The sequence below is a fragment of the Temnothorax curvispinosus genome, unplaced genomic scaffold (genome assembly GCF_003070985.1).
Source record: "Temnothorax curvispinosus isolate PA1 unplaced genomic scaffold, ASM307098v1 QBEX01007734.1, whole genome shotgun sequence".
Lineage (NCBI taxonomy): Eukaryota > Metazoa > Arthropoda > Insecta > Hymenoptera > Formicidae > Temnothorax > Temnothorax curvispinosus.
Window position 1 is genome coordinate 674,227 of NW_020217514.1, and position 27,867 is coordinate 702,093.

At 34.7% G+C, this 27,867-nt stretch overlaps 2 protein-coding genes across 4 annotated transcripts in view; one reads left to right on the forward strand and one right to left on the reverse strand.

Annotated features, from left to right (window-relative positions):
- LOC112457297 overlaps positions 1-8,398 on the reverse strand; it is a 47,139-nt gene extending 38,741 nt beyond the window's left edge. For all 3 annotated transcript variants that reach the window (XM_025020242.1, XM_025020241.1, XM_025020240.1), the window contains exon 1: positions 8,079-8,398. The gene's annotated coding sequence lies outside the window, so the exon portion shown is untranslated. The remainder of the gene's footprint in view (positions 1-8,078) is intronic.
- The window catches only part of LOC112457300 (midasin), a 110,387-nt gene that overhangs the window by 51,094 nt on the left and 31,426 nt on the right, over positions 1-27,867 (forward strand).

A 27,867-nucleotide genomic window follows, 5' to 3' on the forward strand; every position in this document is an offset into this window, starting at 1 on the left:
TTTTTTTGCGAGATAATGGTGATGAGAAAGACGTGATCAGAAAAAGTATTTATTCGGTTTTGTAAAAATTCCTCACTTATGGCATCTAAATAACTTGTTTTCAAAAACGCTTAAGTTATTTTTTTCGTTATCTTTATGAGTTTTTCGTCTCTTTCTACGTTTTATTTTTTTTATAGAGTAAAGGATATATTTACATATACCATTTATATTTCATTAAAAATTGATTGACATCTCTTCCAAAATAATTTTAGGAATATTAAAATTGAAATTATATCCCTCTCAACTATTTTAAGCATATTAAATTTTAATATCTTGTAACTAAATATTCTATCAAAAAATCTACTTGAAATAAAATATAAATTGAAGTTTTATTCTTAGTTAACGTACTTAAAAGTCGACATTGACAAATAATTTTATTCTCGAAGCATATAAATAATTAGGAAATTGTTACTTTGTCTGTCAACTTTAAATTGGACAAAAAATTTGATGGAAGAATGAGATATTTTCTATTTGAGCAATTTTAACTGAAAAAAAAGAAGAACGAGGCCAACGGGCCTCAGATTGAGTAATTTTAGACGATGTGGAGAAACACTCAACGCTCACGGATATACACAGGATCGATATGTTCGCAGGCGTGTAATTGGTTTTGCATCTTGCAAATAGCGCGTCCTTATCGCAGTATACAAAGCGCTACAAACTACGGCGACGTTGCAATATTCAGAAGCTACTGGCACCCAAGGGAGAAATAGTCCAATGCTAAACAACGAGAAGTTACGGTACTGTCCGACCATGATTCTCGCGTTTACTTTTTAATATTCGTCGTCCACGATGAATAATTCTCACGCGAACATTGTTATTGTCCCGTAGTGACACTTAGACTTACGCACAAAACATGTGATCGGTGCAAGAAGACTTTTCACTACCATTTTAGAAAAGTAATGGATGATCTTAACCAGAAATAAAGCTGCTTGAATACTGACGCATACTTTTTTTATTTAGAACTTGTTCTAAAATTGTTTTATTATCAATAAAATAATATAAATGAAATATCTTTCGCCTTAATTTTTTATACGGCACATATATAATTCTAAATTAAAATAAAATTTTAGTGAACATTTTCTTTGTTAAATAATAAACTTTTAAGTAAATTGATTTATGCTAAAATTGTATCCGGAAATTTTTATACAACGTTCTAATATACTAGTCATCCAATTAAAATTATCTACAAACACGTTTACGCAGGAAGATCTTATATATAATACTAATTGAATTCTCTTTAACTTCCGGTCTAATTTAATTCAGTGTTGCATATGTTAACACGTGTGCGCGTGCTGTTTATCCAAGTCACGATTTTAATAAAACGCGATGGGTGTTTAGAACGGATCCACATGCAAATACAAGCTAATATTATCGGAATACTTTGTAAGGCAGATAATCGTCAGTAATTACCAACTGCATAAACAGCATTACAGAGATTTTGCTTTACACGAGGGAAGTAAGCCAGTTTTATGAAAGCCACCTGTCCATTGGATAATTTATGACGCAAACGGACAAAAAAGGAAATGCTGCTTGCTGCAGGCAGTATATAGTTGCTAATTGTTACTGAGCGAAATTCATTTCGTCGCGAGAATATATAACTGCGTGGGAATATAACCAGCACATTATAAAGAGTTATCTCTCTCGGAGATGTGTTTTAATCGATATCACATATTTGTATAATTACACCCGATGTCGAAATAATACAGGAATTTAAAAGCATCGTCCGAAAGGAAATATTAAGTGGGAATTGTCTGTTAGGTTGCGACTAATTAAATTTTCTCTTCCAATGTATTTTTTTTTGCCTCGATATTCTCAAAATATTTCGTTATTTCACGAGCATTGACAAATTCTTGATGAATGCTTAATATGTTCTTCTTTTATTTCAACTGAATACTTGATATGCCCGTTTTTTTTTATCCTAACGGATATGTACACGAAAGAAAAATCAAGGGATATCGGATGGTATATAATTAATCACGTCCGATTGCCTTTTCTTTGCGCCGTTCTTTTTCTTTATCGGAAGATAAATAATCTAACGATGAGTAGAGTTTATTTAAGATTAGCGAAGAAACAAGATTTTGCTTCTGTTTTCGAGATTTAATTTGCCGAACCTTAATTTTTAGTCATTCATCAAACAGTCATTAACGATCGACTTTAGATTGAAGTAAATGCCATTTTTCTTTATATACATTATCTGTATCTTTGGATTATATATGTTGTGAAAGAACGTGTACTAAGTAAGTAAAGCATCTTAATATTACCACATTTTATGTTCGTCTTAAAGCCCCTCGTGTTCGCGCCGTGATTCTTCTGCATGAGAGAAGCCTTGAAAAGTTTAATTTTCTAGTATGGATATATATAAGAGTGCTTCGCCAAAGAAGGGAAAAAGAAATTAAACGACTTCTCGAACTCTATGAAGTGTTCCAGGAAATTAATGTTACATTTAATTTTCTGATAAGTGAAAAATGTTTTTGCTACAGAAATTTGGCAGCGAAGTAAATAATTAACACTGGAAAAAAAATTGACGACAATTAAACAGTTAAAAAGGAACTATAGTTAAAGAAAATGAAGTTCTTATCAATAGATCTATAGCTAATAGAAAAAGTTTAGACAAAGTTAATCGATATTTTATTAATGCAAAGGTATATGTATAAAATCTAAAAGGCATCTTTGAGAGGTAGAAACTACGAGTAAAAAAAATTTTGTCGTAAAGTGATGAATAGCGCGTTATAGTTTAGTTCTCTCAAAAGGAAAAAGAGGACAAAATTTAAGTGCTGTACCGAAGAAAATCTACGTCACGAAAATATTTAAGAACATAATGTTTACAATCCACTTCATGTTTACCACGACAAGCTGTTTAAAAATTCCAATACCCCAGTAAAATTATTATTAGAAAAAAGTGAATGCAATATTCAAGCCTGAGAATATTACGAGAAGAAAGAAGTAAAGTTTTTATTTCCTTCGTAAGTAAAAATGCGATGACTGAAATATAATTCAAAGAAATTGGTTAATGCTTCAAGATTCTACTGCATTTCGCGGTGGACGGAAACACATTTTAGTATTGGTAGAACAGATCGAAAATAATATGGGTAAAAATCTTATGAAACTGCAGTTTAATGGCGCGTGAACGACATGTGCACATGCCGCGGTCCTGTTAACATCAAAGTAGCGAAATACAATATCAAATTCAATATGCGCTTTTGCACGATTTTGCCAGTTATACATGCATCATTCATTCCCGGTCCGGTCCATTGTTTGATATTACATTCAACGTTTCCGAGAGGCTTTTGTGACGGCGTAAGTGACGTAAAGTGTACGGACTTGCGTTCGGATTTTAGCAAGTGTTAATATTTAGATAAGCGGAGCGAGCACAGCTTGCTTGGAATTATTTTAACCTGACTTTGTTGGTTTAGCATATATGTACAGAATATTGTGTTAATTGCCGTCACCGCTACCGTCCCGATTTAGTTCTCTTGATGCGCGCACGCGTTAATATTTCTGTCGCCGATATCCGGCGTGTTAATTACATCAGTTCCATCTTAATTTCTTCGTTACACAGTAATTCGTTTATCGGTCACCGTCAAATTAAAATATTCGCGACGCGATTAACGAGTAAACGATTGCTATTCATAGTTTCCTTCGATTCCATGCGTCATACTACATTGTATAATTTAAAGGTATCAGCTTTTCTTTTATTCTCAAGTACCAGTACACTTTCACAATAATACAAGGACACAAGATCGAGAAATAATACAGGGTGCTTAAAAAAAATGTTAACAATTATATGGAAGTAACATTTTTAAAGAAATAGAACTGATAACACAAGATATCGTATAGTAACAAATGTATTTTTGTCTTCAAAGAGTCTCCATTTATTCACCATCGTTGCAATGTGCAAGATCTTTGACAGGAAATTGCAAATGTGATTGCAACAATACTCAAAGAAATCTCAGGGCTCTGGGGATCACTTGGAAAAGATTCCAGGAATATGTTGACAATGATGGTGAACAAGTGGAGACTCCTTGAAGACAAAATACATTTGTTACTATGATATAATATCTTGTGTTATATGATATATATAACATTTTTAAGCACCCTGTATATATGACATGTAGATATGTATTATTATATATAAGTGTTAACATTTTTTTTTAAGTACTCTGTATATTAACATTATTTGTATTAAATGTAACTCGTAGCAATTTTAGTTTTCCGGATGAAGTAAGATAAATTCGATAAATTTTTAGTATATCTTTTGCGCTGCGACAACCGCTAATTCGGACAAGTACTATAATCAAGTCTGATCAAAACCGGATCTCCTTTTATTCCCCGCTGATTCCGCTGGGCACAATTGGCGCCGATCCGGGGAAAACTTCCCCGGATCGCGTCAGAGACGCGTCCGGAACCGTGGCCGCCGGACACGTTCCACCGCGCCGAAGTTTCCATCGCATGCTCGAACTCATCAGCGTCGAACCGAACTGTTTCGGTTGGAAGTTAGAAGCAACGGGGCTGTTCCTTGTTTTCGCCAACGCGAACGGAAAAGACGAACACGGTTACCGATAGAAACTTAACCAACCCGCCTTTTCCTCATCGAAGCACTCAGGGAGGGCGAATTCGTTCGGAAATTAATCGTCGCTCTGGTAAAACGTAACTCGATATTTATATATGTTACTTTGTGGGGAAATTTACAGGATTTTTTCCATTACTCTCGCGACTCGAAGTGATGAGATGTGAATTTATATAGTCTCATGCTCCAAGGAATAGAATTGAATTTAATTGATTGAATTTCAATTGTACGATTTAGAGAAGTCATATCAAAAGTTAAAGCAAATCATAAGTACTCTTAATTACATAAATTGGAATCAGATTAATTTAAATTGAATTAAATCGTTTTTTGATCAAAACATGGTTCGCGTCGTAACGTTCTTTTACTAATAATATATATAGTTGTTCTTTACTTTTAAGTTTCGAGGAAAAAGGCAAATTTGCCTCCAGGCGGAAACTTACATGGCCTACTCTTTGAAATTCAATTTGATCACTTAAGATTAAATTACATTGCGAATTGATTTACCGTCTCTTGTATTCGCGAAAGGGGAAGGAAAGGCAAAGGCAAATTCGATATCCACAGGAACGTACGTGCTCCCTTTTTAGTCTCTTTCTTTCTCTCTCTCTCTCTCTGCAAACGGCGAGGGCGAATTTATACCGAAATTAGTCCTCAACCTGGCAAAAAGCGCGGTGCTATCGGCGCGTAATTTCCGTAACGGCGACGCGACTGACATAATAAAGAGACACGTCGTGTGCAGCGCGGAAAAACGAGTTAAATTAAGTTAGCCTCGTTAGACACCACGCTTAATTGGATTCGCTAATTTCACGTGGAAATAAAATCGAGTCGACAAATGTTACGAAGTCGGCGCGCAAGGTAACGAGTTTGCAGCCGCAGTTTGCATCGTTTCGTCGGGACGATATTTCATTTGGACAGGTATTAGCGTTACTAGTCACTTTAAATTTATGAACAGTTGATGTTTAGGATATTTATGGATATTTCTCTCGGCCGATTTGCCGCGGATGCCATATCGCAGACTAAATCGATCGTATTTGGCATCTAAATCAGAGTCTTCGTTTGTAAGCATGATGAAAGACCAGACTGCCGCCGTGATTTTGGCGCGAGTGTACCGAAAGGAATAATTAAATAAAGCCAAATCCGCGACCTGGAAAGATAAACTCTCCGCCGGCTCAGCAAATAGACCGACGAGAGTCGTTCCTGCGCGACCTAAGATCAACGAAAGATGCCTCCTCGACGGAATTGATAGTTATTGCCGTGTGCAGCGGCGGTTCGTTCGTTTGACTATCCTGGGGTTTGTCCCATATAAAAAAAAGAATTGCAAATATCGTGCGAAACATGAAAGATCAAATTTCTTGATCTTAAGATGAAAACCGTTACACAAATTTTTTTAAGACTACGAACTACGGAAAAATGTCATTATTTATCGTACCATTTTATTTTTTACATTAAATACTAGACTTCAAGGCTACTATTTAATTAAGCAAGATTATAATTGTTAAACTAATTAATTGCTTTAATTTTTAAATGCTTTTATAGAAACAATTATCTTCTTGTATATGCGAGTATATCATTAAATATTTGACTATTGATGCAAAATATATGCATATCATTAATGTCATTATTATTGAATAAAAGTTGTTAGAATAATATTTCTCGGAAAATTAAAACTAAAAATAATGCGTTTAATTATCAATGCAATTATGTTTATAATCGGCGCACAAGTTATTAATGAAACGGAATAAAAAATTGTAGTTTAAAAATAGTCAGTGATGAAATAGAACTCACTGTTGCCTTGAAACTTCGAGGCCTGTATTTATTGAAGAGCGCTATTTTGTATCAATGGACCTCATAAAGCGATCGTGAGTCTTTATGTTTATCGTACTTGCTCTTTGAAAACTCGATTCCACCTGAACAGTAACACGGGCTTTTACGAGAACGAGTGAAACGAACGAAGGTGTCAAAGCTTTCTCACTCAAATTTTTTTTACGTCTAGTATTGCAGTTTTTGCGGAATTTAACGATGACAATGAATTCTGTCATGTACGATGTACGATTATAAAAGTTTCACAGTTAATGCTGAGAAGAAGGCATACTTTTAAAGGAGAACTCATTCAGGAAATAAGAACTGACACTATCATCATATATAAAATCGTGAAAATAATTATTTTTTCTAACGTGAGAATGACTCTCACGTTAGATATGCTTTATGCTTTATATAAGATTGTAATTAACAGGATAAAAGGAGTTTCAAGTTTAAAACTGAGCTCCTTTCAGATTTCCAACCTTAACATTTACTATACGTGACAATCCTGAATGTGCACTACGGGTTAAAGTACTCAGAAACGTCCGTCTCAGTTTCCACCCCGAAATACTACAAGGATCCTATTGCGATTCTTTTAGGGTGTTAACCTTTCCACGTCTCGCCCGAGTTTTTAACGACGTACGTTTATTAGCTGAGCTAAAAAATAATGCAAGTGCGATAAATAACACGGTAATCACTTTTTCCTCGCTTCTAATATTAAACAAATAATTATATCTTTTTGGTTCCTGACGTTAGATGGTTCATCTTAACTAGAAGATTAATAAACGCTTTTAATAAATTATTTTGTGACTTTTCCTGTCAAAATAGTTAGCATTCATAAATTAAAGAGTTGCAACATTTTTAATTAGTTTTATTATTAATTATATTTTAGCATCTGTTATATAATCTGTTATATAATTTTATGGAAAAATATGTATATTTTTAACACACGAATTTTGATTAGTTTTATTTATATAATTTTTTTAAACCGCTTTGTATTTTTACCTGGTTATAGAACGATTTTTAACACATGCACAATTAAAGAACTTAATTGTGGTTAAGTATACTTACAACTTATCACTTAATTTAATTGCACAGACACTTATTTTTTTATTATGTTTACAAAACATTATTCTATTTATGCTTGCAACATATTCCTTACAAGCTGTTTACGCGTTAATCTGGCTGCTTCACAGCCGACTGTCTCATTGAAATCTCCAGGGACTTGAAAACGAGGGAAAACGGTCTACTAAATGATCCTTCCCGTCTTCGTGACGATAAGAGGAAATCGCGGATCAGCGAACTCATTGTGGTATCAGCGCCATATATCTGAACTAAAGCAGCACTCGCTGTGTTAATTTCTCCATCCCCGACAGGTTAATCAGCTCACGATCGAATGGACCGTCGAGTGGACCATTGAAGGGAATGCGTCGGTTAGGATTAAGGGTACCTGATCAATCGGGAATATGCCGATCTTTCAACCGATAACTCCCTTTAGGGAGACTCGCGAGCTAAATTTCGTGCCGAGAAACAGCCTGAAAATCGCATTACGATCTTTATATTTCACTTGATTTTCAATCGTTTTAATCGGAACATTAATTGATCGGGATTTCAGCGACATACTCCAACGCTGGAGCACTTTCGCGAAAGCGAAAGTTGTAATATCGAGGAATACCTCGAGGATCACGTTGTCCGCACGAGTGTTACTCCTTGATCTTCCACCTGGTCTTAAATCCCGACGCATTAATTGGCTGTCGTCTCATTCCCGAGCGCCTCGTCCAGATTTCACGGAGAAACGAAGAGACGGAAGGAAAAGAGAAAAGTGGAGGGTATTGACACAGTCGGCGTTTGTCACGATCTTGCCGCAGGTTCTTCTTTTGGCGGGAACGAGCGACCGGGGGGAGGGGGAGTCACGAGGGTAGGAGTCTGCCGAGGGTGTGAGAAATTTACCCTCTTTCCGCGAGCCGGCACGCACGTTCTCTCCCGTTCTCCCGGCTCGCGAGACGAGAGAGCACTGCGTGCTCCTCTGAAAGCAACCCCTGATTCGAAGCCGCGACCCTCCCCCTCGCTACCCTTGCTTCTGAACTGCCGCTGCTCCTCCCTCTCGCTCTCTGTCCTTTCCCTCTCTCTCTCTCTCTCTCTCTCTCTCTCTCTCTCTCTCTCTCTCTCTCTCTCTTTCTCTCTCTCTCTCTCTCTCGGTATTTCTCTCTCGAGTTTCCTCTCGCCCTCGCCAGCTTCCCACTCCGTATCCGTTTCTCTCTTTCTCCCTTCTCCTTTTCTCTTTCCTTCGTCTTCTACCTCTCAAAATTCTATCTTGTCAGTTCTGTCTCGTTACCTACCTTGCTCTTTCTTTGCACTCTGTCTTTCTTCTTTTAAACTTCACTTCACGCTCTCTTCACACTCTCGCAAGATTCCATCTCCCGCTATCGTCCTCGACATACACTCAATTTCGGGTAACTTCAAGCTGTCCCTCAATGATGGTGGAAATTGGCCAATCGTCAGTTTTTGCGGGCACGAGAGTAAGTTTCCTTAATATCGTCACACACACACACACACACACACACAAACTGGGATTTCACACCTAACCGAGACTTTTTATACTCATGCCTTCGCGAGTTTCTTCTCAATTTAGAATATGTACACCTGTCTTTTGAGATATGTAAGCCGATACTATTGTTTTCTTCGGTACGATCTTTGCTATAAAGAAAATAATACTGGTCGGGTAGAGAGAGATATTACTATCGAAAAGCTTGCCTCGAGCTTGCTCCTTACAATTAATAAGACCTAATATTAACTGATATTTGTCACGTCCATTTCTATTAGAACATGATAAGTTGAGCGATTATTGAGATCAGGATCTATTAACTCGAGTGTTTGCAACTCGACGAATCGTGTAAAGATACACGGTGCGGTCTCGCTGCGCGTGTATTTGGCGCGAGACACTACTGTGTCTTTTAATATTCTGTTTTTGTTATAAAGATTTATCTATTTATGAGTACTTAGAAAAAAATAAATTATGTATATATGAATCTGATTCTTTATGTAAAAAATAATATTTTCATGCATATCAATATTTTTCATTTATTATCAGCTCTTACAGAAAAAATTATTCGATATTTAAAGTATTAATTCAATTCCATTTATTAATTTAATTCCATTTTTAATTTATCGAAAATGTATAAGATTTCTATATTTTTAGAGATATTTAGAAGAGAAAATTTTATTTATAGAGAAAAAAATTATTTTATAAATACAATGAGTTTAAAAATGAGTATTAAATACGAAATATTATTATCCATCTCGTGTGTAGCATTTATATACTTTTTCTTTCTTTGTTCCATAATTTTTATGGAAGTTATGAAATATTAAAGCTTTCATGATTCAACAATAGCTTGACGAATATTGCATATAACGATAATTAATCGTTCAAATTTTCTTTTGATCGTTAAAATATTATTTTAACATATAGCAATTAGTCGTAAACTGCTAATTTCATAACGGAATTGAAAGCTAATCTCATATTTTACGTCGAAAATATATAAACTCAACAGCCCGTTTAATATCTCGTTATTTTGACGGTGTAAAATTTGCTGCAATCATAAATAAGATGAGGCAAAAGGCAACGAGGAAGTGCATTGTATTTCAGTGCGCTGTATTTAACTCGATGTATTTAACGTTATATGTAAAATGCGCGTTGCTTCGCGAACGTTTCGCATAACGACTTTGGTGAAATTTTATATGTATAATGTTTTACACATGCATATGAACAATGCGCTTACATGTCGTTTCCGTGACGTCACCTGCAGTGCTTTACAAGCGGGTGCCAACGCATTTCACCCGATGACTAAATTTCATTCCAGTGCAACAGTGACATATATGGCAAACTTCTTGGTAATAAAATAACTCTCTACGCGTATACAAATCATAATAATAAACGCGTAAAACGTAAAAGCCGGAATTATATATGACGATTGAAAATGTTAGCTAATTAAAGTAATTAGCTAATTTTTTATGAAACGGTTAAATAAAAAGTTGATCATAGTTAAATAGTTTTAACTATTGTTAACACACGAATACATGTTTATAATTGTGTTTTAAGAAAACGAAATTGTGCTTAAAAATGAAGAAAACTGTCTGGGCGAACAGAGGATACTTTCTCGTCCAAGCAAATATCAGTTTTGCCGAATAAATTATGTGATATAATAAGTTGAAACGTTAAAATTCGTCGATGTGATTAACAAACAATAAATATTGAATCGACAAAATATTATTTGTCGCGCTAATTAAATCAATTGACTTAATATCTGAATGTACTTTGTTTATTTGAAACATTAGACATGTTCATAATTACGACGCAGGTTTTTTCTCGATATAAATCTTGACGAGGTGCTTGCAGGTTTTGTAAATTTATAAGGTAGTATATCATACGCTTGATTGAGAGGCGGACGTATCGGGAAAAAGTCAATATAGTCGCCGCATGAGTTAACGAAGTGCAAATATACATAGAGTTCGTTCAGTACAATTTGGGTGTACAGTTCACGCTTGATTTAATCCCGTTGCGTCTTGTTGCATCGAAGTGTATACGCATTTTAACCGATAAATACGCGCCATACCGCATCAAGCTAGCGACAGTGTTATCAATTTTTATATTAGACGGATATTTCTCTCCGTTTCACCAATTTATTCAACAAATATTCGGCATTTATTTTAATGGATGATTTTTATTATGAAATGGGTTAATTTTTTCATACGAGGCTTATTTATAATAAGACTTCCTTCCCGATGTGCGAAATCAGGTCTATACTTTTGTCTAAGATACTTTGTTTTCTTTACTATTCGCGGAATTGTAATTTTTTGCTCAGAGTTACAATTCTTTTTTTAAACCTTCAAGCATTGCGTATTTATTTTATAGATATATGTAATCTGTTTTCATAATTGTTTTCTTTTGTGCAAATGTTTTACGTATAGATAAATGCTGTTAAAGGAAGATGAAAATTTTTAATATCTTGATGTATTTGTGCATACTACCGTGCGCAATTACGAAAATAGCTCTAACGTTGAACACGAGATACAATTTCCTTTTAATCAATTTTTGCTGAGAAAGAGAGACACCGTTAAATTTAACGTACAATTTATAGGAAATGACGGAATAATCGGCAGGAAATGAGCAATTCTCTGAACGCGCCGTATAACGCACGCGGAGGGTATCACGGTGGTAATGTAATTAGAGATTGTAAGCAACTGCAAGAAGCGATTAATCATTGAGCTGCCGGCAATTTGGTGTACATACATACACTGGTCCGCGCTCGATTCTGCTGCATCGGACCGCATGTATGTTGCACAGATGCGCTTCGGCAGTTACGTAGAGTGCACTTGCTATGCACTACCGGTCCGCACATTACTGCAGTACGTATAGTAACGTGTTCTTCAACCCAACATTCCGCGCGGGACGAAACTTTTTCTACAAATTTTGTAGTGTACTTTAACAAACAAGCAACTTACGAAATAAACTAAATCGAATCAAAACTTCTAACAATAAATAGGACTATTCGATCTAGATTTTCGCCTTAAAAATGAAATTTTGTGAATTTAGGTTTCTCTATTTCTCAGAAAATTATTTCTGTAATAGAACAATTTTATATCGTTTTAAAAATTAACATTAAAAATATACAAAAACATAATGCACATATATTTATAGCTGCCGATTTATAAAACCGTTTGATATTTAAAAAATAATATGCGTCATTAACAAAAAAAGATTGATCAACACTGACTCGATAGGCAACTTGAATGGAAAAAGTGTGGGCATAGGTTTTCATTAGCGCTCGAGTGCCCAGAGGATCCACACAGAAACCTCCCGGCTCTCCATCTCATCCCTCGTCGTGTCGTATTAGCCTCGACCGATCTAAATGCTCGATTGATTGATCGATGGGATCGTTGACATTGGAAATAGGTCAACCGTTAGGGTGGCTGGTTTCGCCAAGGCAAAAAGTATAATTCACCGAAAAGACATACGATCCTACCATATTTCCATAACTAATTTAATGTGAAAGAAGAACGAACTTTTTTTTAAATTGAATAAATAACAAAGTGAATCAAACTAAAAATCAACGAAGTTGTGTGTGTCAAAAAACGCAACTATTCGAAAAGAATATGCGCAACTTATAATTCATATTTAGTCCAACATAAAGTGCATTATTTATATTAACTTTACCAATAATAAATTTATAATAATAAGATTGATATTGATATTAACGCTTTACCAAGGGTATCATCTCGATTGTATCTCTCTACTTCGTAATAGATTTATTCGTATTCCCGTTGTTCGAACGTATCTGCTGTATTTATGTCTCGTAGTTACGTCTTGCGTTCCAAGCACGCGTGTTCAAAATAGTCGGTTGAGGATTAATTCAGTCGATATTAAGTGCATGATTTATATTCAACGGAATAATTTACTGATCAATAATAAAATAATAATAAAATTGACACTGAGATTAATGCTTTATCAAGTGTATTGTCTCAATTGTATCTCTCTACTTCGTATTAGATTTATGTTATTCCTTTTGTTCGAACGTATTTATGTCTCGTAGTTATGTTCTAAGCACGCGTGCTCAAAATAGTCAGTCGGTTGGGAATTAATTTATCGTGCCAATTAAAAACGAATGCGAAATCCGAAGTGACACGACGTGACAAAAATATCACAATGGAAAATTGATTGCGATCACCTGCAGTTGTCGTATCCTGTCATAGAGATGCATTGTACGCACTCGACTCGGTTTTGCGATCCGCAAATAATCGTACTTTCGCGCGCGCATTTATTTAATTGGGTAAAAATCGAGACTAAACGCATCGCTCGTTCGAACAAGCAAATGGATATTCCCCGAAACCGTCAGTTGCGATTTTGCACGGGAAAAACTGACTGCTTCATACTGCTTTTCTTTATTGAAAAATTCCATGCATGTTAAGCAGATCCGGGATGACGTTGCGCTTTGATTTGCGACTTTACGATTCCCGACGTCGTTATGCTCGAGGTGCATTACAGTATCGCGGTTGGAAATTTTATATCCCTCGTGAATTTCGCGATGCGCAATCATCCTTTCTGCTGTACGACATTCGAAAAGTAGCAAGTGCTTTTAGTATCATTATATCGTGTATAATCTATCGAGACGAAGGGACAATAATAGAACGATGTATAATAATTACACTCACGCTTCTGATATCACTAATTCTTATAAATATAATTTTTTGCGATAAAGAGTCACAATTTGAACGTTACAAATAATTGCATATTTCCCTCATTCTGTTTGTACATATACATTACATATATATTAATTGGACGAAAAATGAAATACGGAATCTCTCTCTCGTAAATATCCAATTTTATCGCAAAATGTCATTGTGTATATTTTACGCAATGGATGCAGATTATCATTGTTTAGATCTTTGATATTGGAAAAGCATTGTGCGACGCACACGCTCAGATACGACTGTATTTATATGCTTCGTCCGTTCTCCAAACTCGGATAGAGTTTTTAGCACTTTTTACGCGCTCCATACTGGTCCTATGACGACATTAGATTCATTGTTTTCCGATAATACGAGAATAGACCACCTGGGGCATCGTACGTCGATCGAATCATCGACCGACGTGATGATTTACGCGCCCGCCAACCTACAAGTTACACCTACAAGTTACACCTTTGTAAGGGTGTACACTTCTTCAGATAAAGAAGTCAAGAGTTCTTACCGAAGGTATAAGAAAAGATCAAGATGTAATGTGAAAATTTAATAATTGAAGACTGTATTTATGCAGCCGCCCACCTATATAAGTTTCTCCATTATGCCCTGTAAGGGTGTACACTTTTCCAGATAAAGAAATCAAGCGTTCTCACTGAAGATATAAAAAGAGATGAAAACGTAATGTGAATATTTAATAATTGAAGACTGTATTTACGCAGCTGCCGACCTTCAAGTTTCTCCATTATCCCCTGTAAGGGTGTACATTTTTCCAGATAAAAAAAATTAAAAGAGTTCTTACCAAAGATATAAGAAGATATCAAAATGTAATATAAAAGTTCAATAATTGAAGACTGTATTTCTAAACTTATATTTTAATTGCAACTTTCATCGAAACTGATTGTCATGAAAGTTATTTATAATCCTTGCATTATAATCATGAGATGTTTAGGAGAAGATTTAAAAAATCGATCTTTTCTGTAGCCGCATTACAAATGTGTGTAATTATTCTATCATAATAAAGTTCTGGACTGTTAGAGATTCTAGACGCGCTTGTCTTTCATAACCATCTAACAATAATTCCGCTTGTCTCAAAGTGCACCTCCGTTTCGTATATCTTGCGCATTCGAAGAGCTCGTTGGAAACATCGTTAGCCAAACGGTAATATTCTTAGAAAGTCGCTGAACACGTCGCTATGGAAGTACCGACTCTTATCCCTTTCGCAGATCGCAATTTACCAATCGTAATAATCAACCGTTATCATCTATAGAAGTATCTCGTAATATTGAAACTCTCACGTACTTTTCGTATATCATGTTACGCAGTAAGTGAAGAAGCTAAACTGAAAAATCAAAAGTTTTGAAGTTATTTCCTGATTTAATAATTGAGAATTGAGTTTTTGTTTGAAGACATTTTTTGAATTTTTAGTGGTATCAGAATAAAAGTTACTGATTAAAAATCTTATTGAATTTATATCATTTTAGGCATCAAGATTATTTAAAAAAGATTTACAGGACTTTTGTAAAGAATATCGTTGAAATTTCGATGTATTTAAAAATTATCCTATACGGTTAATATTTAATATAATATTATATATTTTCGATTCACGTATAATTACAACAATGTACTTCATCAGCAACTGTTCAGTGACATATGTAAACGGAGGTTCTCGAAGAGAGTCTATTGTCCTCGCAAGATCATTACAGTTTCCACGGCGACAGGCACGACATTGTCCTCGACCGACAATTTCGTTACGTATAAGCCCGGTCTTCTGCAGCACTTCCTACCGGCCATACAAATAGACTTCCGGAAAACATGCCGTGAGGTTAAAGGAATTGACGACAAGAAATGCAAAAATTTCAGCAAAATCCCGATGAAAGATGATGTGACCTCTCTGGAGAGAAAATGACTCGAAGCATTCGTTTTTTGTCAGTAATATTGAGATTCTCACGTACTTTTCGTATATCATGTTACACAGAGTTATATCTACAGTAAGTGAAGAAGCTGAGCTGATAAAACATCAAAAGTTTTAAAGTTGTTGAGATATTATGTGTGATAAAAAATCTGCGATTACAATATGTAACAAAAGATACGATTACGTGATGTAATGATATTTCGAAAAAAATCAGATGTAAAGCTTCATTTAAATTAAAGCAAAAGTTTTATCACATCATTGTTATTAATATTATTATCGCAGCGGATATCAATGGATAACAGCGTTTCGACGAGATTATTGCAAACGCTGCTATATGCGACCCAATGAGCTAGAAATTTATTTGACTGAAACGACTGGATAACATCTGTTATTATCATTATCATTATAGCTTATCTGGATTTATCTGGATTTCAAAACATCGTATATAGATTGTTTAATAATTGCATTTAACGATGGAAATTATTTGCAAGGTAAATTATTTGCGCGCACTCACTGCAATTAATCAGTTCTTAAGTATTTCTTCAGAAAAATGGACGACTGTCCTCGCGACCATTTATCGAAAAGGCATAATTAATGGATTACGTTATTTATACGTGGTGCATTTAATGTACCAAGCCGAGTGAGACGGAAACGCTCCCTTGGAAACACTTTTCCCTCGAATGCGCACTTAATTCTGAGACGTCTCCCGCGGGATTTTCCCGTGCCTTTTCTGACCTGGAAAGATAAACGCCCTATCTGCGAGCTGTAAGCAACGAATTTTCTTCTCGCAGCCCCCGTAAGCAAACCCTTTCGTTCTCCTTTCGCATTACCGGCTATACCTGATTCGTTTCACCTGTCCTGCGGCCTTCGTGGTTTCGAGGACTTAAAATATACAACAATGAAGGTATTGTATAGGCGTGTGCTTCAAGCTCGCTGCATCGAACTGTTCAAGCGTTTCGGTTGCACAAACATGTTGGGACAGCTTATAATAGCGTTATATGTACGCGGTATCTCGATACATTCGATGAACACTGACGGCAGCAGCAGCTTGCAGCACTGGCATGCCGGTGTGCATAATTCAAGACTCATCGATGCACGGATGCAGCGCCGAACATAATCTCGATCACTTTACAGGATGATGCATTTAATCTCAACTGTCTTCTTATCGTAATCGCGCGATGATCAGTGAAATTGGCGTGCCAAATTGTATGGACATATGTTAATAATTTCATGCATAAATGCAGGACGCAATACGTAACAATTGATTGCAATTTTTGCACCTGGCGATTGAATAAATATTAGCAATAAGTGGCTATGTATTTTATGGAAACAGCTTAATATTCTATTTGTCGCTCTGGGAGACCATTTTAGTAAATACGTTAATGAAAATATTTCTCACAGTCAGTTCTTACAAAATCTATTTAATTATTGGAAAGAATATAAATTTTTTTTATTATTAAAAGAAATTAGCACTAATTTATTACAATTTTGTTTTCGTCCTTTTATAACAAACATATAAATGCATCTCGAGAATTCGATTTGACAGACCGATACTACTAATACGTAATTAAAAGCTTTAACAAAGATTAATGTAAAATCTTGATCTTAAATTAAATTTATCTTATCGATTTCTGCTTTCGTTGTACGCGAACAAACCCCATCTGCCGTGTATGATTCCTAAGCTTAAATCCGTCAAAACCAAGAAGGCTTTTATTTGCTTCCGAGAACGCAGGTGTATCGCGCGTAATCATAAACGGAACGGCGTTGCCAGATGGTGAATTTATGCAAAGTTACTTTTTTTCGACGTACAACGATCCACCAGGTTTTCCTCCTCTCCTTTGTTGCTTGATCTACCTTGATTAATGCGTGATTTCAACGCGTCCTTTTCCCCTTCGCCGATTCCATCTCTTCCTTTCTCGCTCTCCATTCTTTTCTCATCAATCCCGATCTGGCGGATCCATCGATCAGTACCGAAGCAGGGAAATCGCTTTGTGCTCGCCGAGAGAATGGGCCACTCGCGAGCGCGAGAGGAGAACTCGCGGCAGAGGCGAAGACGGGTCAGCGACGTCACTCGTTTCTGCACTCTCGTTTGTCAATGCCCGCCGTTATTTGCTCACTTATTTTTACTTCGTCGCGTCGCCGCCGTTCGCGACAGTGACATTTATAATAACGAGACCAATTATTAATCGCGCATTTGCGTCTTTTCGTTTCGAAATGCTTCTCGCTGTGTTGCATCAAAGTTTTGTCAGATACTTGGGTGTATAAAATACATATACACAAGATTTATATGATCCGAAATACATACACAAAGGTTCATATGATACAGTTTTTCCTTTTGGTACTTGTATTAGCTATATTTTTATTTAAATGTGTAAGCTAAACTAAATCAACTTTTTTGTTCTTTTTTGTTCTTTGTAAAATAAATTAAATTGTATTAATTTATCTGTTACCGCTTCTCTGTGAAGATGGCTCAAAATAGAGTCGAAACGTATTATAACTTTGTATAGAATTATAACTTTGTATTGAATTGTTAATTAAATGTTACATAAAGTTAACTCACGTATAGCTAGCCGCGTTTGACTCTCAAAATCCACTTTTCTCTTGTTACTTTGTTAAATTGTGTTCTATCGCTGTGAATTATTTTATTGTACATATAGCTATTGCTTGTACGTATATAATTAATATTTGCTAGATGATTATTTTACATTTATATGAGTCTTGGAATGTGACATTAAGATTCATCGAATTTGAAGCTCGAACTTTCTTATAATAGTAAATTTTACTTGTCAACATTATTTTGGATGACAAGAAAGCATATTTTATATGTATATACTAATTATTTTAAGTAAAGATAAGATAAAAGAGACAACAGCGATTGGCATTTTGGGATGAGAATTTGTTATTCCGTTTAATGCACCGCAATTTATTTCTCGCGTCTGGCCCCCGTGATGCTGGTACGAATTCAGGGACCGCATTCGGCGACCGTAATTTATTCATTTAATAGACTTAACGCGACTCCTTACACGAGTTAACTACCGATATCGTTAGGGATTTATCGGCCGCACGCATTCAATCTTGAGGTTTAACGATCGTTCAAATGGAATTACATTTTGAATTGCGAAGACCGTCGACGGTAAGACGTAACAGTAAACGCGAAGATAAACGACGGCCATTGCGTGCCTTCGGATTAACTAATCCGGAAGTTGCCGCGGCGAGTAAAATGCGCGACATGACCGCTATTTTTATCCGTTATCCCGTAATTACAAAAAATTGTACTCTTAAAATGTATACCTTGACGTATCTTAACTTTATTCTCAGTTTATATATATATATATATATATTTCAATTATTAGCAAACTCTCCCAGCCAAAATTTAAAGTCAACGCTATATCTGAAAGTCTTCAGCAAACAAGATCTCATTATTACGTTTAAATATCTTTATAGTTCGTTTTTCCTTGAGATCTTTCCTAGGAGAATATCTATTTTAAATGCCCCAGAAAATCCATTAAAATTTTGACAGTTTGTGCTTTTACTATATACTACTTCTACACATCTCATCCTTCATTGTGCTTTCATAACGCGCTAGAGCACAATGTGCACTTTTGAGATTTATTGAACGAACTCAGCGCTGTTTACTCTTAGCAGCAGTAGTGGTGATTCGATATCCTGTAAAAGATAAGATAATCTCGTTGATGACCATCCTGCGGAGGGTAATGTTTCGTGCGATGCCATTAAATCACGTGTCTCAGTAATCCTCGTTGGTACCTCATAAAGTAACCGACCCTAAGATACCAACCGCAATTTCTTAAGCTTATGGATTTTTTCCGAAGGAGAGTTACGCGCTTGCCTATTCGGGGAGGGTTATTTCGCCTCTACCAGATATTTATCCCGTATATATACGTGACGAGCTTGTTGAAATTTTCGAGAGTCATAAAGGACCACGCGCGTGCACCGCCGTAAAATGTAATACCGCAGCAGCCGTAAAACGCGCATAACATGTGTAATACACGCGACATATGATACATTTTCACTTCAAACTACTTCACAATTTCGAAGATGTCGACTGGACGTTTATTGCTGAGTGTAACTGATGTCTAATTTCCTTTTACATGTCGACGTTGAATGCAAGACAAATAACACTTCATAGTTTTGTGAAGTAAATTTAATATTAACTCCAGAACATATACGTTACCATGTACAAAATTTAATAAAGCCCAGCTTTTAGGAAATGCGATGAAATATTTACAATATTCTTTAGAAAAGAGATTGATGTTTTATTTTAATAAAAATGTTTTAGTAATGATCCAAGAGTCACGCTTTTTCTTTCAAATGTAGTTTTTCTGAATTTTTTAAAGGATTTTTTATTAGTGATTAATAGTGAATTATTAAAATGTTATGTTGAATATAAATATATATCTCGAAATATATAGAAAAATTATTCAAGTAAAGTTAAATTTAAGATAAAATTTTGTTCTCCTTTGAAACTTTTTATGCTTAATTCCACAAATAATCCTGCTTAATTACAAACTATCGTTTCGATACTTTAATGGCGAATAACTGACTTTCTTTTTTATTTATACTGTCGTATTTAACTTCTCATGATTAGAAGAGAGATATTGCATAAGTATCTTATGTAAATAATATATCAGATGAATTACATTAATCTTGAATACCTTTCTATCTTCCTAATGTCACAAACACACGATTCGTCTAAGTCTCGTTGGATCCCGTCCAACAATACTCCTAAATTTCGGGTGCGCAAAGACGTTTTCGCACATCGAGCGTATCTTTGCAAGGTTTCTGCACATGCAGCATCGGCTAATAAATCATTTTGGGTGCATTGCATATTCTCCAAAAACAACGTGCATTATTGTGTTGCTAGTTAGAAACATTTTTGGATTGCTGCCATCAACGTTAAAACAATTTGTCATTCTGATATGTCATTAAATTAGAATTAAACACGCAATTAGGCACTGTAATATGAATAATATATGGTATCCAAAAATGAAGAGAGAGAAGTTAATTTCGTGTCTGCATGAAATTATGGTCAGTACAGTTATACAAGTTATGAATCCCAGGATATTAATCGTAACTTTCAAATTAATACTAATGTGTAAAATTAACAAATATTTTTTTTTAACATGATGTCTAAAATGTCAATTTATATAACATTTTAATTAATTTAAAATATTAGCAACTATTTTTATTTAATTCATTTAAATAAATTACACTTTAACTTATTTCAAGTACTTATTTATAAAATAAGTTTCAATAATAACTTTTAATAACCATTGTAATACACATACATGCGCGTACACACAAATTTCTTTTATCTCTAATTTTTTAACTCTTGATACCGTAATTTGCGAACAGTGACATTATGTCCAACATCGAAACTGGATTCGCTCGAATTTATTTAAAAAAAAAAATGCTATTAGCGCGATTGCAGAGTCAGTTAAAATTTGAACCGACAAGCCAACTGAGTGCAAGGGATTCTCTTTCGCTCATGAGTCGCGGTTCTAGAAGCGACATGTAGCCAAGACATGTTTGCCCACATCTTCCTGAAGAGGACCGTTCCCCCTGCGTTCTAGAAACGGGTAAAGCTCCCATCTCTCACCAGTGGCTACTCCCGTCATCTAGTACGACAAGTCTCTTAATGGGATCCTAGCCAGGACCTGAATACACAAGGGAATGAACTTGGATTTCTGCTCTTTCCAAATAGAACATTGGAGGAGAATTTACGCGAGGCGCCTTAATTGCGAAATTAAGCCACAAATTTTCTAAGTTTATACGTATATTTTTATCACGATTACAAATGTGTGCAGGTTTTACTAGTGTTAGAAAAACGTGGTATAAACACGAATACCATGATTCTTCATGCAAAAATAAATTAAAAGTATGAGAAAATTGTAGAAGAAAATTTTTCTCAAAATTAAACGAGAAGAATTCTTTATTTTTAACCTATTGTTATATAAAATATTATTTATTTTTGTCTCGCATTATCTTTTTATTTTAACCAAAATCTTAATTATTTTTGAGTTATATAAATACATAGCTTAAACGTAAACTTGAGGTCAATTAATATATAATTAATTTAATTGTAATTAATAACTAATATAAAAGAAATTGTAGAAAACAGACTTAAAGTTGCGACAATAAATTCGTGCTTTTTTACAAGTCGCAAGTTGAATCGTAAAAATACTCTCGGAAACATCAATCGCGCTGATGGATTAGCAGATGAGCCGAATTCGAAGATTCGATATTTGCCACTTTGTTTCGTCAGCATAGCCGTACTATTCTTGGAAGACAAATTCACGGTAGGAGAACGAATGGCACGGGGGTGAATCGATATAGGCCGAGACGGGAGAAACAGCACGAAGAAAAGTGGAGAAACTTTTAATCGGGTTACATGAAATTTGCGACGATGAAATTTTTATCTCTGTCACCGTTGGCATTTGTACTGCGCTTTAACCGCTAAAGATCTTGACACGAGTGTGTTATTTGCACATCGCAAACTTGCTCAAGACGAAACTCGAGAGCAATTTTGTATTTTTACGGACGTTTCGAGCAAGAATCCGAAGCGTGGATACGAGACACATTAACTTGATTCCGTCCTACGAAACTCGAATTTCTCCTTGAAATAACGTGGAAGATAATCAAGTTAAGCAAACGCGAAATAAGCTTTCAACGATATTTTCAATGATTGAAAAAAACGAGCGAAACATGCGATATTCTCGCAACTTCAAATACGCCAAATACGCCATTTTCATTAAAATTGAGCGAATTATGAAACATTTTTCATATGTTTTATATGTCACAATTTTACCTATACATATATGCTATTACATGTTATATCTTTTTTATTATATTTCAAATACGTAGACATCCGCAATTTCTTCGTACGTATTCTATATTTTCATAAAAATATATATATATTACATAATTGTAAAAAGGTACTCACGTATATTTTCCATTCCCGATAACATCATAATTTCTTTCGATTTACGGCACAATTATTTTCTCCGTTTGGTTGAACATACGAAGCCATTATCAATCTCAGTCAAATTTTATTGTATTTTTGCGACAATAACAAATACATGATCTGGTAATGACTAATTAGGCATGGTAAAACTGATATCAATATTTATAGTCGGACAAAGAATCATTCCTCTGTTCTGACTGTTTCTATTGCCTGGTACCTCGAAAATAGGAAAGTCACGCCGTGATGTTATGCAATTGTCTAATGATGACGTGGTCATTTCTTACTTAATAACAATTTAAAAATTTGAATTTTGCATATGATATTTCCGTTCGTAGGGTATACGAAGGAAAAACTAAACATACTTTTATTATCCAATTTAACCATAGCTATCGATTGAGTTTAATTACTAGTAATTACAATACAATTCAATCACCTCAGCTGTCAAAATATGAAAATGTGCGCTCCGTTTATCTGAACGATAAATAGAGCCACGGGCATCTCGCTGCCGCACCGTTTCATGCGAACTTCGCTGCGCGTAAACTTGAAACGAGACACTGGCCCGTATTCTGAACGCACTTTTATCGCTATATGCGCGAATTTAACATATAGTTTACGTTACATACTATAGAATCTCAGAAATAAATGCGCGGATTCATTGATAAAAGTGCGTTCAGAATATGGGTCATTGTCTCTTAATATAAAGTATTTCCCGATGGTCTAAACTTCTTTATAAACAGGAAGCTGTATATAATATTATAAACATATAATATTATATAATGCATCTAAACAAACGGAAAAACCGATAAAGCTCATATTACGCAACGGTTGCTTTTGATCAAACTTTGAACTTCTAAACCTATATTCAGTTACGTATCTATAATTTTTCTAAGATTGCAATAATCGTAAAATTATAGATATTAATTTTTCCTATGTGTACAGCTAACTCTATTTTTTTAACCATCGTGTAAAAGTATTGCGCGTGTTTTTATAAATCTAAAATAATTGAACGATCAATATAATATGTATAAGAAATAAAGCTGTATTATCTGGTAATCAGGCACAGAGCGAGAGTAAAGCATGATATCAATATTTACAGTCGGACAAAGAATCATACCTCTGCTCTTAACCTCCAGCGAGCAATATTTGTAAACGTTTCTTCAAATGATTCTTCACGTCTGTCTGTGCCTTCTGTATTTAGTATCTAATTCTCCGCAGTATAGAACGATTATAAGTTATAATGGCAGACCCGGTAGCTGAAGATGAGTGGGTGTTGCAATATTATATTCCTACGCTAAAGTGCACAGAATGTTACGAATTTTAATTGTTACATACACTTTTAAATACGTTAAGTTTTTGCTAAATATACTTATGAATGCATTATGGAATTCTTGACTAACTGCACTGATATTTATATACCAATTTTTAAACAGTAAATTTTTTACTAGGTTTTTTACAGGTTAGCTTTGTGTGATGAGATCTTTTTTAAATAATAAAATATTTAGCTAATTACATTAATTCCAAATCCATTTTAGAAAGAACAGCTAGAGTTTATTTCTGAATAATTTTTTTAAACTTTTGTTACATATATTTTTAGATATTTTTATTGCATATCTTATGTACTTAGCATGTCTTTTTCACCTTTGTAAGATTCTTTTTTTACGGGATTATAAGTCGGCGTCTATTTTTGATATTAAATCTGTTGTATAAATGATTAAATGCATGGTTTATTCACTAATAATATTTACTAATGGAAGTATGAATATAAAATCTTTTTTACTTTTGTGAAGTTCTTTTTTGTTGGATCGTAAATACTTTTGCACAAAAAATAGGTACAAAGGGCGCGTGTACTTGGCGTAATTGTTCTACCTTCTTTGAAAAGGTAATTGTGCAGATACATGGTACACGGATTGTATACTTTTAGTCGCTAACAGTTTGCAATATTTTATTTGATAAAAACATTCTTAGCGTGTATAATTATACTTTTTTCTTTAATTTTTATATTATCCACGACAAAATTACTAAAAGAAAGTGTCACTCTCACAAGAGTTCTTCTGAGTTTTACTAGCGACGGAAAGCACCTGCAAACTTCTCCTTGAGTATCTACGTCCGAGAAATTCATTTCTTTTGCTACGTAAAATCTGAAGTTTAATTCAACTTCTCGGCGCAAGATAATGGCAACTATTAATTCGATTAGAGCGCAGAATATAGAATACGGAGGAATTGTGGATTCTAACTAACTTGCAAGTTTCCAAGACGCAATCTACATCTTTAATATTCACCGGTTAATCTCCGAAATGCACAATAATGCAGGCCGTTTTGCATAGTTAGATGCACATAATCTTGCATAAACGGTGGTGGATTATTATGTGCAGAAATATACGAAACAATAGTAAAGTTAAAAAGTGAGTTTTTGGAGTCATAAATAAGTTTGTATAAACAATTCCGACGCAAAAATATTACAAAGATTATAGCAATTTTCAACAAGGAGATCTTGAAAAGTTTTATTTTAAAATAAATAAAAATATTTTGGATTTTTGGGAGAAATGTTACATTACTTTCCCTCCTTCGCTATAACAAATATATGATTAAAGGTAAGATTTATGTTGATAAACTGATCTGAATGAAAAAGATATTATAGCGTGATGGAGCTGCTATTTTTTAGAAGGATCGATCGTTTCGTTTTCTACTTACGAAAGAAGAATTTATCTACCTATATGGAAAGATAGAGAATTCTCATTCTACATTTAATGGCACAGAACTTCCATATTTTAACGTATTTTTGGCAAGTGTGCTTGTCTGGAAATTCTCTTTTGTTTCTCAGTCACGATACCGTTTCTCTTAGTGATAAATTTCAGCGATCTGTGTTGTTAGCTGTACCGTTTGCAGCTCTTAATATATCTTGAGTGACTGATCCTTCTAATGAGATAAGCTTTTAAGAGAATTTCAAAGATTGCGATGGCAGCTTTTCTGATACTCGATCGCGAAACAAATTAAAGGGACGGACGTTTCCTAGTTATAAGATATCTACCTAAAGCTGCGATAATTAAATGACTTGAGGTTAATAATAAAATAGTTATACTTATGCAAAGATTTCATGAAACATCAATATTAATCTTGCGATTAATATCGTAAATATTATATTATTATTCATTAGTGCTGAGCGAATTTGCCTTGATAAGTTACGGCAAACTCGTTAAACGTAAAAATATGTATATCGTTCTAAAGGACTCGGAATTATTTCATTATCGACGATTACACGCAACTATATTCTTAATTATAGTGTAAAATCGCCGAGTACATCAAATCGGAATCTAAAACGGTCTTACGAAACTCGAGTAAAGCGCGAGGCGTTGAAGGGGAATCGCCCGCGAAGATATCAAAGTTGCAGAGGCACTTTACGATTCTCCGACTGAAATTTCGTTGTATTGCGTTATATTTGATTTAGCTTTACGGTCGCGAGGGAAAGGAACGCGTTATAGCTACCGAAACTTTCGTTCCGTATCCACAGAATATGCGATAGTCATATTTTACGTGGTGAAACCGCGAACTGTCGGAACAGTTGAAAATTTAAAATCTATTTATGCATAGTACGACATTATGTCGCCCTCGCAGCAATTTCCTCTTCCTTTCTCTCCCTCTATCGTGCAAACGCGGTTAAAACTTTCATGCAATTTAGAAAAACCGTAACAAAATTATGATGTCATCAAGGAAAGAGTTAATATATAGAAGACTCATGCAAAATTTATGCCTTAAAGAAGAGAGGAAAAGAAGAATTTTTATAATAATTTAGAAAACATTTGTTTTATGAATTAATATACGAGAATCATGTAATAAAATAAATTATAATAGAAATTAGAAACTGCAATAGTGAGATAACGTATGGTAGAAAATATTCATGTCAAGTACAAATATGTTATAACTTCAGAAACTTTCGATTAAATCAATATCGATGATCGGAATAATATCTTGATAAATTTCAAAATACATCTTTGACAAAATGTCACTATAATATTCGCTTGAGATCTGATTGCTGCTGACGTCGTTATTGATTGATTGACAATAACCATTTCACATATTTTATAAGTCCCTTTTTCATGTTACGAGGGCGGCCAGCCACCTTCAACAATATCCGTGGGAAGTGTCACGTGATAAAAGTGCTTTAAGAAGATACTGCCCCGGCAGACTTTAAGGACATATCTGAAAAATGCGCAATAGTCAACACTTAAATCCTTTGCTGTATACCGGCGTATATGGCGCCATAAAGAACATTATTTGCGCTATAAATTCGCAGATCTATTCGCGGTTATATAGTATTCCGATAATAGTGCAACAATTACCTCCTGATATAATCTTTAATAACAAATATTTAAAAATGTGTTAAGTATTATTTGACAATTTGCGTTATAACGAATTTCTCGATTTCATTTCGCCCCAAGAACTTACTATTAAAAACGAGACATAACTTTATATGTAAAACCAACATGCTTCGCGCAGCCGTTAATTAGATTTTGCAGAAAGACAAGCTCGAGATGATAGACTGAAAAGCGTCAGGATTTCTTTCTTGCACGATCCTTTTAGGGGCATCGTTCTCGCTGTTGCTGTGTCCTACCGCGTTGCCAGTCAATGGCCAAAAAGCATACATCTTTGAGCGGGAATTTGCGCTAACGATTCACGGGCCACTTCCCATGAGCTCGTTAAATCCTCTTTCATACTTCACCCACCGTCTTATAACTTCACCTTCGCCTTCGGAAATAATTTTTCAAAGCCGTCAGAAAAGAGAAGCGTATCGTGAAGTCATTAAAGCGATCTCGAAGAATGCGCTCTTAATTTTGGCGCGGAGCGAACGAACATTATCTCTATGAAAAAAAAAAGAGAAAAAGGGGGAGGAGAGAAAAATGTATGGATTCTGTTATTTATTACATCTATTTTTGTAAATTGCGAACATGCTATAGCAATTGATAAAGAAATATACATAAATTCTGTTAATTTTCACTAAAAGTTTCTTGGGATTTTTTACATTCTAATATATCTCGAACATTTGTCGAATTGTTGAGGTCTAAAATCCTTTAACATTAATTTAGATTGTTACGTCTTTACATCTCCCGATTTATTGATTTTTCAATTCCTTCAATATTGTTTTATGTTTTTAACTGCATTTGAGGGTATTTTAGTCTTTGATCCCATAATTATACTTGACTTTAAATACTTTTTTGAAATCAGAGAATACTTTCCAACTTTAAGAATTATTATTATTACTTTCAATTTAGTCTGTAATCATCTGATGGTTCACTAATGCTAAGAAATAAAATTATTATGTTTTCGATATGAAAA